This window comes from Phyllobates terribilis, unplaced genomic scaffold, assembly GCF_046119375.1.
Source record: "Phyllobates terribilis strain yellow unplaced genomic scaffold, ASM4611937v1 Scaffold_2__4_contigs__length_985480577, whole genome shotgun sequence".
In the NCBI taxonomy this organism is placed as follows: domain Eukaryota; kingdom Metazoa; phylum Chordata; class Amphibia; order Anura; family Dendrobatidae; genus Phyllobates; species Phyllobates terribilis.
Genome location: NW_027362762.1, coordinates 74940998 through 74957288, shown reverse-complemented (window position 1 = coordinate 74957288; position 16291 = coordinate 74940998). Strand labels below are relative to the sequence as shown.

Sequence of the window (16291 nt, the reverse complement as noted above, 5' to 3'; positions counted from 1 at the left end):
AGTGTGAGACATGTAATGACTGACAGTCTGCTCTCCTGATCTACATGTCTCACACTGGTAACACCTTCTTTCATTTACAATAAGCTCTGGAGGCAGATTCTCAGGGAGATCTATATTTGGCCCATAGATCTTAGCAGCTCATTTACATATTATGTAGATTTTTCATGAATAAGAGATCGGATCGCAGATATCAAGGTATCATTTTATTCAGCCTCCTATGACCTACATGCCCATATACAGTGCATTGTGAAAGTATTTGGCCCCCTTGAACTTTTCTACCTTTTGCCACATTTCTGGCTTCAAACATAAAGATTAGTGATGAGCGAGCACTAAAATGCTCGGGTGCTCGAAGCTCGGGTCGAGCACATTGGAATACTCGGGTGCTCGACCCGAGCAACGAGCCCAATGTAAGTCTATGGGAAACTCGAGCATTTTTCTGGCTGTCTCCCCCCCGGCGGTCTGCAGAAGGCCAAAAATTGCCCAAATCGATGGGAACAGTGCTCAATTAAACGTCAGGCAGGGTATATAGGAGGGTGCATGAAAAACACATCCTTCAGAGACACTGCGGAGCGCAGGCAATGTCTCTGAAGGATGACAAGCTGGACGGCAGTGTTCTGCTACCATCCAGCCTGCCATCTCAATGCCATCCCAGCGTGGGAGAATTCTCCTGCTCAAGCGGTGACGTCATTTGCCGGAACCGCATACGCAGGAGAATTCTCCCACGCTGTCAGTGACGTGCATGAGGTGAGCTGAGTTCATTGGACATGAACTCGGCTCATCTGGATGCCGTCACAGCCAGACACTGAGGAGCTTCACTGAGGCGCTTCTCAGTGTCTGCGGCATGGCAAGCTGGATGGCAGCGTTCTGCTGCGATCCAGCCTGTCATGTCAATGTAGCAGAGCTGAAGCCGCCCTGGGAACCATGGAAAGGTAAGGATGAGGTTGGTTTATTATTTTACTTTTATTGCAGAAGACATTGGCTTCAGCTGGAATGGGCGTGGCGGTAAGTAGAGTTTAATTTAAAACATTAAAGAATTGTGTCTTTATTTCACTTAAAGGACTTTATTCTGGGTGTTTTGTGTTTTTTTTTTAACTTTCACTATGGGGTTAGTAATGGGGGTGTCTTATAGACTCCTCTCCATTTCTAACCTGGGCTTGATGTCAGCTGGCATTATAGGCTGACATCAACCCCAGCCCTATTACCCCACTGCCACCGCTACAGGGCAGTGGGAAGAGCGAGGCTAAGTGCCAGAATTGGCGCATCCTATGGATGTTCTGGGGCGGCTGATGGCTGGTGTTTCTATCCTGGGAGGGGGCCAATATTCATGGCACCCTTCCTGGGCTATTAATATCAGCCCCCAGCTGTCTGCCTAGCCTTTGCTAGCTATTAAAATAGGGGGGATCCCACGTCATTTTTTTTGGGTCCCCCATTTTAATAGCTAATAAAGGCTAGGTATTCAGCTGGGGGCTGATATTAGTAGCCTGGGAAGCTCTGTGGGTATTACCCCCTTCCCAGGCTTCAAACATCTGCCCCAGCTGTCTGCTTAACCTCCGCTAGAGACTAAAATTACTGGGAACCCTACGCCAATTTTTTTTTTAATAAATCCTTTATTTTAACACTAAATGACAAGTACAGTAACCAACACTGTCACTGTACTTATTATATATGTGACTGATATGTTTCTATCTAATCTATGTGTGATGCTCTATTCTTTCTGTTCTAAATTGTCGGGTACCAGTGTATGCCGCTGCTGCATTGCCGGCTTTTCATGTTTCACTGTGAGCACTGTTCCCATCGATTTGGGCAATCACTGTAATGCCACAACCACCATGGCTGTGACATTACAGTGAGTGGCAGACAATCCCTGCATGATTGGCGCTCTAAATAGCGGCAAACATGCAGGGAGGGGACCCGAGCATCCGCTCGAGCATCTCAAAAGTACTCGGCGAGCTCCGAGCATCTCGAGTACTGAGATGCTCGGGCGAGTACTGAGCAGTGGCGAGCATGCTCGCTCATCACTAATAAAGATATAAAATTCTAATTTTTTTGGGAAGAATCAACAACAAGTGGGACACAATCGTGAAGTGGGATGAAATTTATTGTATATTTTAAACTTTTTTAACAAATTAAAAATTGAAAAGTGGGGCATGCAATAATATTCGGCCCCCTTGAGTTAATACTTTGTAGCGCCACCTTTTGCTGCGATTACAGCTGCAAGTCGCTTGGGGTATGTCTCTATCAGTTTTGTACATCGAGAGGCTGAAATTCCTGCCCATTCTTCCTTGCAAAACAGCTCGAGCTCATTGAGGTTGGATGGGAGGGCGTTTGTGAAGAGCAGTTTTCAGCTCTTTCCACAGATTCTCGATTGGATTCGGGTCTGGACTTTGACTTGGTCATTTTAACACCTGGATACATTTATTTTTGAACCATTCCATTGTAGATTTTGCTTTATGTTTGGGATCATTGTCTTGTTGGAAGATAAATCTCCGTCCCAGTCTCAGGTCTTTTGCAGACTCCCAGGTTTTCTTCCAGAATGGTCCTGTATTTGGCTCCGTCCAACTTCCCTGTCCCTGCTGAAGAAAAGCAGGCCCAAACCATGATGCTGCCACCACCATGTTTGACAGTGGGGATGGTGTTTTGAGGGTGATGAGCTGTGTTGCTTTTACGCCAAACATATCGTTTTGCATTGTGGCCAAAAAGTTCAATTTTGGTTTCATCTGACCAGAACACCTTATTCCACATGTTTGGTGTGTCTCTCAGGTGGCTTGTGGCAAACTTCAAACGAAACTTTTTATGGATATCTTTGAGAAATAGCTTTCTTGTTGCCACTTTTCCATAAAGGCCAGATTTGTGCAGTGTACGACTGATTGTTGTCCTATGGACAGACTCTCCCACCTCAGCTGTAGATCTCTGCAGTTCATCCAGAGTGATCATGGGCCTTTTGGCTGCATCTCTGTTCAGTCTTCTCCTTGTTCGAGATGAAAGTTTAGAGGGAAGGCCGGGTCTTGGTAGATTTGCAGTGGTCTGATACTCCTTCCATTTCAATATGATCGCTTGCACAGTGCTCCTTGAGATGTTTAAAACTTGGGAAATCTTTTTGTATCCAAATCCGGCTTTAAACTTCGCCACAACAGTATCTCGGACCTGCCTGGTGTGTTCCTTGTCTTCATAATTCTCTCTGCACTTGAAACAGAACCCTGAGACTATCACAGAGCAGGTGCATTTATACGGAGACTTGGTTACACAGAGGTGGATTCTATTTATCATTACCAGTCATTTAGGACAACATTGGATCATTCAGAGATCCTCACTGAACTTCTGGAGTGAGTTTGCTGCACTGAAAGTAAAGGGGCCGAATAATGTTGCACGCCCCACTTCTCAGTTTTTAATTTATTAAAAAGTTTAAAATATCCAATAAATTTGTTCCACTTCACGATTGTGTCCCACTTGTTGTTGATTCTTCCCCAAAAAATTAGAATTTTATATCTATATGTTTAAAGCCAGAAATGTGGCAAAAGGTAGAAAAGTTCAAGGGGGCCAAATACTTTCACAATGCACTGTAGATGACTTAGGAGGGTTGATCCTTCTGATAATTTCTCTTTTAAGTCATGTTTGGTTCATCATAGTTTTTTAGGTGCTACAGTCATACAAAAAGTCCTAAAACCAATTAAGGCTATTTGTACAGTTTTTTCTTCAGTTGTTTTTGGAGCAGAAACTGAACAGAAACTCTTCAAATGCTCCTCAAAATTTGGAAGTTTCCACTCCAAAGACTCGGTGTGCACATACCCAAGGACTCTGTGAAGTTGACCTTTTTAAAGGGTTGTTTCCATTTGGGACATTAATGTCATATCGACGACGAGATATGCCATAAAGCATTAAATGCGGGTCCCACTGCCGGGATCTTCATTCATTGAACCCGGGGCCTCATCTTGCGGCTTTCAGCATCGGGAAGGTGGTAGCACATGGAGGCTTACTGTATTCATTTCCATGGGAGCTGAAAAAACTGCTAACCTAGGAACCCTGAATAAGCATTACATCAAGAGTTCATCCCTTGTAAAGTATCTTAATATGGTGGCACATGATGGCCTGCCTATCCATGGAGACACCATGCAGCCTTCAAGGATGCTGCTCTGATCTCTGCTGTTCATTGAGAGGCACTACTAAAGGGAAGAAAGCTACTATAAAGCTAGTATAGCATAGGATGGACCAGACGAGGTTTCAACACGCTTGGAGCCTAATGACCTAGAGAAGAATATTAGTGCTTTAAGAACCCGAAAAGTGGCCATACACATTCAATATGGCCAATACTATTGATCTTAAGGACCACCAAACTCTAAAGACGCACATTTCCTTTCCCCCCCACTTAGATCCAATAATAAATAAAGCTTCTAAAAAATCTCTAGTTTGTCAGATCCACCAAGGGTGATTTGGACATTTTGGCTTACACAACCTGGCTGCTGAGCTTGAATCTATGTTTGCCTCATTTAGGCAACTGTGTTCTTCAGGTTTACATCAGTGTATCTCCAGATGTTAGTATCTATTAGGTTTTTATGTTGCAGCTATTCTCCAGTATCAATTAGGTGTTTTGGCTCAATTCTGTAGGACAGCTGACCTCCTCATCCACTCCACTCCTAACTTCCCTTTTGTTCCAAAAAGTTTAAAAAAAAAGTTTCCTTCGGGCCATTTGTGCGCACAATAAATGGTAAACAGTAATAGCCCTCCTGTTTCCATCAAAGGGAAGATTAAGCCCTTGGAGGGTCAGAGAGGTGAGCTTTTAATCTAGTTTGATAATGTGGTGTTGATGGAGCCATAGTTACTTGTTTTGCTGAAATGATCCTTGATCGGAGCTTCTTGCGCTACAGGCGGATCATTTTTAAGCAAGGAAGAAATGCAGGGTTTGCTTTCTCAGGAATTCGTAGATATGGGGTCCGTCAGTCAAGAGCATTTAAACAAAAGTAAAAAAAATGCAAATCCTCGAACGATTGTCCATTGTGTTTTTCGGTACCCCCTCACAAGAAGAGAAAAAAACCTTCAGAAACCCAACCACTCACCCACCATAATGATGGACCGATATAATTCTGGATATCATACCACTCTGATAAAATCTGCATTTTATGGGACCATATTGGATTGTAAGGTCCAAAGAGGAAAAGTCTTGTTTTTTGTTTTTTTTAAGTCTTGTCATGTAGAATGAGTTTTATACCTTTTGCTCATACAACTATATATGACCTGTACACCATGAGTAACTGTGATATTTGTCTTTATTCTTATGATGTGATTATGAATATCCTTTTTTCCCTCTTGATCCTAGGTGTGTCATTTTATGGAGTTAGGATGTTAGGCTAGAAGTCTCAAGATGGTCAGTCAGCTGTCACCAAATTCTTTTTCCTCACTACCCTCAACTATGTACATGGACACTTAAAAGGAGTTAAACAAAGTTTGGTAGTTATCCCATGGGTTAAGGAATAACTTCCTGATCCACTCCCTAAAATGGGGCACTGAAGAGCCCTGTCTTAATAGAGCAGAGGTCAAGAAAGCGCACCTATGCGCCCTTCATTTTTAAATTGAAGTGTCAAAAAACAGCCAATGCGTGCTTGAATTCTCCTCCATTCAAACAAGGCTCATCAGAGTCCCGTTCTTGGGATTGGTTGGGGTTCCAGTGGTTCAACCTTCAGCTATCGGGAAAAACTTCCAAGCTTACTACAGCCCTCTTGAACTAAGCCGAGCTTTCTTGTATTCTCAATGGGGAAGAGGAAAATAAGCTACTACCAACGACCTCCGGCAGGAGCTTATCTCCTTTGAGAACAAATGATCCGGCATATTGAAAACCATCAAGTCTGGTCCTTCTTTTTCATGCCATCCGGATACGTTTGGGGCACCACCAGTAAGTTAAATGATTGGCCAGACCCAACTTGCTCAGCTGGGTCGATCGACTATTGTCTGTGTGTGACCACCATCAGGGCAGAAAGCTCAGTGCCTTCAGATCCTGAAACCACCTATCTAGAATGAAACCTCCTTGAGCTACAGTTACAAGCTCAGTGGCGGAGATCTTTTCCACTATTGGTGATGCTTGTAGGGGACCATACCTTGAACCATATAGCTTCTGATGGAACATGACACTTCTTTTTTACGTGGATTTTCAGCCTTGGCTACTGCATATGCGCATGAGGATAAACCCAACAACTATTTAGGGCTAATACGCGTGTGGCTGCCAGCTGTAATATTCACTGTCAGACTATTACAATAAATGACTTGTTTCCCACACAGGGGACATTGGGATCCTTGAATTCGTGATGGTGCTCACAAATTGGTCTCCAGCGATCGTATGTTTATCAACCATTTGGTGGGAAACCCCTTTCAGGAGTAACTTGCGTAAACTGTAGTGTCTACAAACGTTTCCCAAATATATGGTTTTTGTGGTCCTTCATTTAATGTTGTTATAGTGGAATGATCCTCATGAAAAGGAAAGCCAGTAGGATACATCCATGTGGGTTTTTTTTTCGCCACACCCCTGGTTTCTCTCCCATGACGGTGGCATGGCTATGTGTTTACATCGCTAGCAATAGTACCACTTGCTTTGGTTTTGTGATTCTTAGGACATCAGCCTTTTCTAGGATTAAAAAGGACAATACAGCATGATGTGTGGAGTCAATTAAGCATGGAGAGTTTTACAAACTTGAGTACCCCATCACATGTGACACTGTAAATATCCCCCGCACAATAACGTGGGATTTGTCAATGGGACATAAATCCTATCTGCCAACCTGTTTTCAATGAATGTCACTCCCGGCCGTGCTGTTCTTGCATTTCAATGTCACGTGGATTAATTGTTGTTTTTAGGAAATGCTGCAAGTTTAAGGCTCCGGTTTCTGAAATCATTACAGTACTTTAAATTTGGTTATTACTGTAATTTGAGGAAAAAGACCAAATGTTTATTAGGGTGAATTGGTTGATCAATATAACGTATAGCCTGGCAAAAAGAAAAGCAACCCAAAAGTTGGGTAGAAGGTGCACCTTTTGGCCTCTTGGTTCCTCAAACTGTTTATAGTGATGTACTCCCAATTATTTTAAGTGCCCTATAACATTTGTGTTCAAGGTCCCTCATAGTAGCCAGGTAGATATCATGTCTGGTTCAACTTGACTACATCAAGGCAGCTCAAAACATCTTCCCATGGTGGGTCCCATAGTCCTTTAATGACAGAAGATGGACCCAATGGATATAAGCAGTTTTTTTTACCAGTTTCCATTGAGCCACCCATACATATCTACAGGCCTCTCTACCATGAATGACCAGAAGACTAGTAAAGAATCATCTCATGGAAAATGTAGTTAAGTAATTTTTGCCCATCTTGAAGAACTTGTCAAGGGTTGTAGATGGGTAGACTATTGGGCGGATAGTGCAGACTGCCAAATCTATGTTGGTGGGATATGTATAGTAAGTGGTCAGTAAAACCAGTATATAAGTAAACCAAGATCATCTTCATACTAGAGTACGTGGAAGTGAAATCTTCAATAGAGCTAAACTGCATTGGACCTGCCAGGTACTCTGGTGTGTACGTACTTCATGAGAAAATAATACCATGTTTGACTTGACTGCTTTACAGGGCTTCGGCCTCAGTAATTGAGGGGCATTTACTTTTTTGCAATAAATAAGTCTGGTCTTCTTTGCTAGCGTCTATGTATGGAGAAACTTAAAATGGTTTTGTCACTGCATATTGATAACCAATTCTCAAGAAGGGTCATCAATGTGAGATTGGCAGGGGTCCAACACCAATCCGCTCTTATTTGCTCCGTCCACTGGCTGTAAACTCTTTGAATGGAGCTGCAAAGCTCAGCTCCATTTATTGTGTAGCGGCTGCTGCTGGGTACTGCAGAACAGCTCCTATGAATTGGATAGGTCATATACTACTAATACTGTGACCAAACAGGGGTTGTCCACTACTGGTGGGAAGAAGGGAGAGCTAAAAATAAAAAAAATTGACTCTTCTCATGGACTTGCACCACTCCTCAACTCATTACTTCCTCCCGCTCAGTTCTCCATGTGGGTTGGGTGGGGAGTGTCGCATGAGCATTGATGTCAGGAGTATATTAACCTATAAAATTCCACCAAAAATAGTTCAATTTCTATAGCACCTGAATCAATGATATGAAAACCAAAAAGCGTTTCCTCAAGACCAACTCAGAGGATATGTAATAAACTCAATGTATTAAACCTCATATTGGGAGAATATGATAGAAAACATCACATTTAGTCTTGGTCAAGGCTAAAAGCCTGTAAGGCTTGAAACTCGTAGACCCGGTGTCCACCATGCGATTTTATATTATTTTAATTTTTTGTTTATAGCCATATCCAAAATAAATTGATGTTTTTATATATAAAAAAATATTTGTTTGTGGTTGCTGGATTTTTCCACTATATCTTCCATGGTTTTAGCTCAGGAGCCACCCTGATGCCCTCATGCACCGCGCCCTGCTTCCATATTTCATCTACACCGATGAGCTGATGAACTGTTTTTGTTTTTTTTTCTACTGTAAACCTGCCCAGTGCTTGGACAAATATATTTATTTTACTCACTTATATGCTCTGTCCAGGCATCATCATCACTGTCCCCATTGGGACTCACAATCTACATTCCCTATCAGTATGTCTTTGGAGTATGGGAGGAAACCGGAGACCCCGCAGGAAACCCATACAAACTCCTTGCTGATGTTGTCCTTGGTGGGATTCGAACCCAGGACCCAACGCTGCAAGGCTCAAGTGCAATGAGAATTGACTTGCTTGTTGCTAATCTCCTAAAAATCATATCTAATTATGTCCACTGTATGAGAGGAGGGGCGAAACGTGTGATATCACTAACAGTTGCTTGCATGAAACCTTCACAATATTTGCAACAGGTAAATGCTAGTAAACGAGGCCAATCGATAAAATACAGCAAGTGGATTCCTGCTCGTGCTGTCCCGTATAGTCAGTGGCCACCAAGTGAGCTCCCGACCATTGATCCCTCAACCAAATGGAGAGAAACAGTGGATTTTCTCTGCGAGTTCTCTGTTCCCTGCTTGCCGTCTGTTAACGGAGACGTTGGGGTTACTGATCTAGAAGTGAGTAACCCCCTAGTCCACCTCACTGTTAATTTGTTTGGAACCGTTTCAAAGAAAGTAAAGTGATTACCTGGTTATAGTTTCTCAGTAAAGGAGTAATTAAACCTGCATAAGAAACCGTGACTGATACTGATGTCAGCACGTCTCGTTATAGAAGGAATTACAATATACGCTGTGTGTTAACAGGACAATGCTACAATTAAAGGGAATCGGTCACCAGGATTTTGTTCCCCCATCTGAGAGAAGCATGATGTAGGGGCAGAGACCTGATTCCAGTGATGTCACTTACTGGGCTGCTTGCTGTCATTTTGATAAAATCACTGTTTTCTCTGCCACAGATCTAGCAGTTCTCTGAATGCTGAGCTCTGTATAATCCCGCCCACACCACTGATTGATGGCTTTCTGTGTACACTGTGCATAGGCAGAAAGCTGCCAATCAGTGTTATGGGCGGGGTTATACAGAGCTCATGATTATGCTTGACTACCTGGCAGCAGGTTTACTAGCCCTCTGATGATGATCTCTTCCTGATCAAACTGTGATTTTACAATAACTACATCAAGCAGCCCAGTAAATGACACATCGCTGGAATCAGGGTCTCTATATTTACATGATGCTGCTGTCAGTTTAGGTGGCAAAAACTGATGACCGATTCTTTTTAAGAATCGAATATGCATTATTTATTTTACTGTAATGCACTTTCAAAGCGGGTTGTCTTGTTTTCAAATAATTGGGGGTTCTGTTAAAGTAGCGGGACCACTTATTTTATCAGCCAATATAGCTCAGTAACAAAGATTGTTTTGGTCTGGAGGACCCAAACACTACACAGGCAGCCCTTAGTTTTCTACGTGCATCATGTAATGCTTAATTTATCCTGTGGAGGCACTGCAGGGGAATTGAACATTTTGTGTTGGGTTAGGGTGCTTCCACACTGCGTTCAGCGGCTCCATCGGGGTTTGTGTCCGAACCCCCCGCAAAAACGGGATTCGGGCGTGTGCACCGACAGGGCCATGTGCTGACATAGCTAATGTGTGCTCTGCTGTGCATCATTTTTGGATGTGTACGTCTACTGGAGGCGGAGAGCCCAGGCGTAGTAGACTGCGTCTGAGTGACCACTAAGAGTAGGCAGATACGCCCGGAAATGATGCATGACAGCTCACCTTGACTCTCTCTGTCTTCACTATTAGTCTATGGCCCATCGGCACATATGCCCAAATCCCATTTTGCGGGGGGTTTGGACAGAAGCCCTGAAGGAGCCACTGAACGGGTGCCTGAACGCAGTGTGAAAGCACCCTCAAACACACACTACGGCTGATTGTCAGGTGTCCCAGTAGGGTCCCTTATTTCAGTAGACCTCAATAAATATATCTGCCTTCACAGCCACTGAAACCATATCGCAGTGAGTGACACTGCGCACAGGAATAACTAAAGGAGATGTCATCCTCTCTTTTGGGGATTGTAGGAGTCACAACAGTTGGTCCCCTATCAATCCGTTTGCCACTGTACTATTTTGTGCATATGCCGTGCTTGATATAGGGGAAAAAAATGACTTTTGGCGTATGTGCCATGGCAATATACACACAGGCGGAACCTCTGCTGCTTATTGCAGCGCCAGCATTGTGGGTGGGATTTTAGGAAATCCCCATCCAAACGATGCGGAGAAAAATCTTCCGCCTAAATCGACCAGTGCTACAGATATATTATCTGGAGCATGTCGATTTATAATGCGGATTTCACTCTTGCAATACAGAGGGTGAATTTTACCACATTTCCGCAAGGAAGTCCTCAGCAAAATCTGCAGTTGCTGTAGTCCGACCCTTACATGCTAAACTGATTCAAAGTTCACTTAAAGAAGCATTCCCAGCAAAACACCTATCCCCTAATCCCTTATAAATGGCTGTCAAGTGGAGTTGTAGCATTAAAATACTTGCCAGTCGCCATCTACCCCGGGTTGGTCCGGTCCCCTTCAGGCCCACGTGACCGTTCCTTATCTTACTCGCTTAGAGACGGCTGTGCTACTTCCCCAATGTGAACTTATGGAGCCTCAGAGCAAAGCTCCCTGGACTTCGTGTGAAAGCGACTTCCGTTCCACACATTTACTGCTATGTGATCCAGAACAGGAACGGTCCCAGGAAGATGGCAGTGGTTAAGCACTTAAATGCCCCAACACTACATTACCGACTCATTTAGAGGGGATTTGGCGATTAAAAGTTTTTTTGTGAGAGTGCTTCTTTAAAAAGAGTTGTCCCCATTCTGAAAACCTTTGGGTATAAACTTCATAAAAAAAAAACAGGCCGGGTATTTCTTGCCCTTCAGGGAGTTCAGCACAGAATCTCTGCCGCCGTGCCGGTCTCTGTTGTTTGTACGCAGCGCTGATGTCTCATTGACGGCACTGCAGTCAATCGGTGAGCTCAGCGGGATTTCCTGTGTAGATGGCACAAGCTGCTTGGAGCCACTGAGCACATTGATGGGCTGTTGTGCTGTTGACGTGATGTCAGCACTGCAGACCAACGTAACTGGGGCAGTGGTGGAGACCCTACTCTTCCTTCCCAAATCCAGAGCAATGATGTGATGTCAAATGAGACCGGAGCAGCGGTGGAGTCTCCGCTCTGGACCAGGGATGGAAGAGTAATGACATGATGTCAGCACTGCAGACAAACGAGAGACTGGGGCAGCAGCGGAGACTCTTGCTCTGGACCTGGCTAGGGTGAATAATACTCAAGTATACTCAAGTTTTCTGAAAGAAGGAAACCTCTTTAAGGTAATTTGAGGGAGCTCAATGACACTGCTGTAATGTGTTTTAATTGTCCCTTTAATTAGGTGAACTTTATAGGCATTGCCCGGTATGATGTGTCCTCCCAATAAATGTACAACTGCAGGGCTAATTGTGGTCTGTGAGATGAGCACTTGTCACCCCTTGTGTGTGGAGAGCAGATTATCTCATCCCAGTTTTTCCCACCCCTTTTCCTAAAGGGTCTTTTGTCTGTTTCCATGACCAGCCCCACTATTGGCAGGAAAGTGTAGTGGGAGTTCTGTAAAACTGCAGGGAATCCATACACTGGCGTCACGAGAAAGTCAGGCATCGAGGCTTTGGAGTTGGTCTATATGACCTTCACAGGGGGCCTCTCAAAAGGAGAGCTGTTCCTCTTGTGCTCTAATAGCAGCGGGGAGGTCGGCGAGGCCTTTGTTCAACAAAGCAGAAAAGAAAGCAACAAGGAGCAAATGGCTGGCTTTATGTAAGCAATTGCTGAGTCAGTGCCTCTGGGGAAATGCTCTGTAAGTGAGTGTCGGAATGACCAGCAACATGTGGGATTCCCCAAGTCTGCTTTTCTTTCCCCTTCGACTGGGCCGCTCAGTCCAGGTTCTCGTAATCGTTCTGACGCAGATTGTTAGGGCCGTATAAACAATTTATATACGTGGGGGGGCAAAAGAAAATGTTGTAATGTCTTTCCTACACTCATTGGTTTCTGTCTTGAGGCCCTGGGGTTCTGGTTTTCGAAAAACCAACAGTCAACATCTGCTTGGAGTTTCCATGGATCCCAATGTTTACAAGGAATTTCTCTGGTTCTCTTGTTTCATCCTAAACTCTGGATTAATTGGCTTCCTATGAAAATCGGAGGCCACACTTTATAAATGAATAACTTTGGGGAAATGTTACATAAATGGTATGGGCATAGGGAGGTTAATTTGTGTCCTGTTTGTACTGGTGGATCAGGGGTGAGGGTAAACCTTCAAGAGTTGAGGGTTTATTCACACAGGGTTTTGTTTTTTTATATGGATTTTTCTGGCAGAAAAATTGACACAGGAAAAAAGCGTTCCTGGTGTGTTTTTGGCATATTTTATTTTTTTTTTTTTTGACTGGTGCTTTTTCCTGCTTCATTTTATTCAGTAGTCAAATTTAGAGTCATTTTTCTTAGCATACACTCCTCAAGAATGGACAAGTTGCTTTTTTTTCCACGTGAAAACAGGAAGCTTATTCAAAGAGTATGTGAAGCGTTTTTTTTGTTTTCTAAGTGGATTTTGGAGAAAAATTTTCTCCAAAATCCACATCAGAAGATTCTGCTTGAGATCCTTGCTTGCTTATGGAAAGAATCCTAAGTCTATGTTGACATGCAGCGTTTTTTTTTTTTCCAAAACCAGAACCTGCTCTGTAAAAAATGCTACGTTCAAAACTCCTGTTTTGCAGCATTTTTGTCACATTTTTGTGGAGCTTTTCTTTTGGATGTAGATTACATGTGTTTTGTTTACAGTACACGTTTAATAAAGTTAGCTTTGTTCGCTAAAAAAAAAAAACAGCACAAAAACCTTTTTTTGCAAAATGGTAAAAAATTTGACAGGAAAAGAAAATAAGCTTGTGCATGAGATTTCTGAAATCTCGTACCTTTTGTTGCTATTGTAAAAAGCGGCTTTTAATTTGCATAAAAAGGCTGCAAAAAAAAAAAATGCTGCATGTGAACATAGCCTAAAGATATGGCCACATGTTGCCGATTTGCTGTCGAAATTTTTGCAAAAAGTGACAATGAAGTCTGCAGGACAATTTTGTACCAAATTGTGTAAATTTAGCAAATTTTTCCCTATGAAAAGCAATCAAATTTCTAAAATTAAAGGGAGGAAAAACCCTTTATGCTTTTACTCCCCTATGACCACACATTTCTGGTCCTCTACTTTGCCTTAAATGATGATTTGTCGATACATGACAACTTTCACAGGGGGACACGTCACCTCTTTGCTGGAGGTGCAGCTGCACATGCATGGATGAAATCTGAGAGCCATCACCAGATATTAGTAGGAAAAAACTGAAATGCCCAGGGGTGGTACACCTCAAGACAACATGTCCAGTGCCAGGTTGAATGGGTTCTGTCAGAAGACTCCAGTTTGGAGCTTGGGAGAAGGAATTTCAAGTGTTAAGGTCTCTAATCCTGAAGATCTCGTGGTCAGAAATGGTGGTTTGTGAGCACACTGAGCGTCTTCTATGGGTCGTCTTTAGTCCATATGTTTCGTTCTACATCTTCACACTGCAGCTTTGTCCCACAAGTGATGACAAGGATAAGCAAGCCTTTATTTATTAAGCAAATATTGCTTAGTTTTTAGTGTACCTTCAAGTATAGATGCCTTGCTCTTCTCTGACAAGGAGGCTGTTTGAGTTGACATGGTCTTTATGACTCACGCCTCCATTTGCTTACACGCCTGTGTTACTTGATGTCATTTCCAGTGAAATCAGAATTTTGTAATTGCCTGCAATGTTTTCTTAACCTTAGGAGGGTAAGTTATAAAAGCAAAATGAAGAAGGCAAAGAAGGGGGAAGGGGTCATCACTACTGTCCGTATACTCATTGATTGCATATAAAAGTATATATTCTTTGTTTATACTCCTTCCATTCTTGCTTGTGAAGGGTTGCTGAAGAACTGACTTTCTTCCCTAGTTTTTTCATTTGGGAACCATGATAAAGTGTAATGGAGAAGGTTTAATGGCAATTCGAAGAACACCATCGATAACCTAATGTGGAATAACCCTGAATTATTTGCATTTTGGAGTTAAGACATTAAATGAGTATTCCCAATATTTAAGGTTCTAGCCTTTCGATCAGATGAGGTTCCTTCTGATGGGTCTCCCGCCAGTCTGTCCTGAGAAGAACTGGAGCAAGAGTCTTAGGGACTTCCCCTCCATGGTAGCGCTCATGGTCAACCAATGTGGTGGGTACTACAGCACAAATAAATGGGGCTATGCTGTAGTTCCCTGAATAGCACATGGCCATGGACACCACTGTGAGCGGAATGTAGTAGTAATCTAGCCCTGTGTTGACTTGGATTTGAGTATTGTAGTGGTTTCGGCACATTTTAGCATTATACTATATATGGCGGCATATCATCTTTGATAGAACATGTGCACCACACAAGTTGTATGTCCTCTTCTAATTATTGGGACATGCTTCTTGCTGCGCATTGGATGATTGCCTCTGCAACTATCCTTTCCCGCATGCAGCAGCAATTTGTCAAGGAAGAGGGGTGTTACACAACCCCTCAATATTCTATGTGTTGTGTTTTTTGGGGGGGGGGGGGGTTTATCATGGATTTTGTTCCCAGGATGGCATCACTCTTGTCCTTGGACTGTGTCTGATATTACATCTCCATGAAAATAAATGAAGCTGCAATACCACACACCACCCATAAATCCATGGTCCTGCTTATTGGGTGGGGAGGGGGATGGCAAAATATACATATTTTTTTAAATCCTATGCAACCCCTTTGACAAGGTGTACAGTGCAGTTTGTGCACTTTAACAGGTGGTCTTATTCCCCCCTCCCCACTGGGAAGTGGTACAGACTGGTACTGGATACATAACGGAATCTAGTTTCTCTCAATGTTTATAATCTTGTGCTGATGGAATTGTAAAATGTGACGACACAAGAAAAATGTCTTTCAAGCCTATTTGGATAAGTAAGCAGTTTTTAACGTCTAAGAATCTTAACACCAATTTGCAAAGTGGCAAACTATTGTCTGACGAGACATGTCAGCGTAGCATGGTGGTGACCATGCATGTTAATCTGAGGATGATCATAGAAGACATTTTGAACCAAAACCAACATTTATTTAATCAAATTTAACAACCCAACACAGTCATTATCTGGAAAAAAAAGTCCGCCATGCTTAAATTTTTATCCCCCCCCCCCCCAGATAGCCCACAAAAGATCTTTTCTAAAAGAGTGTTCTCCTCAATTTCCCAAAAGGATCATTGCCATGTGTCATTGAACATGTTTTGGGCAATTTGAATAGTTGTAATGGCTAAAATCATAGAATCATAGAATGGTAGAGTTGGAGGGGACCTCCTGGGTCATCTGGTCCAACCCCCTGATCAAAGCTGGATTCACTAAATCATCTTAGACAGATGTCTGTCCAGCCTCTGTTTGAAGACGTCCATTGAGGGAGAACTCGCCACCTCTCGTGGCCGCCTGTTCCACTCATTGATCACCCTAACTGTCAAAAAGTTTTTTCTAATATCTAATCTGTGTCTTCTCCCTCTCAGTTTCATCCCATTGCTTCTAGTCTTTCCTTGTGTAAATGAGAATAAAGATGATCCTTCTACAATGTGACAGCCCTTGAGATATTTGTAGACAGCTATTAAGTCTCCTCTCCTCTGATGGGTGCATCAGCGTAACCATTGATCATCAGAAGATCTTTTTTTTCAATGGTTTTT

At 42.9% G+C, this 16291-nt stretch overlaps 1 protein-coding gene across 4 annotated transcripts in view; it reads left to right on the top strand.

The window, feature by feature from the left end:
- Nucleotides 1–16291, top strand: part of YAP1 (Yes1 associated transcriptional regulator) — a 66753-nt gene that overhangs the window by 22981 nt on the left and 27481 nt on the right. The gene's annotated exons all lie outside the window — the stretch shown is intronic.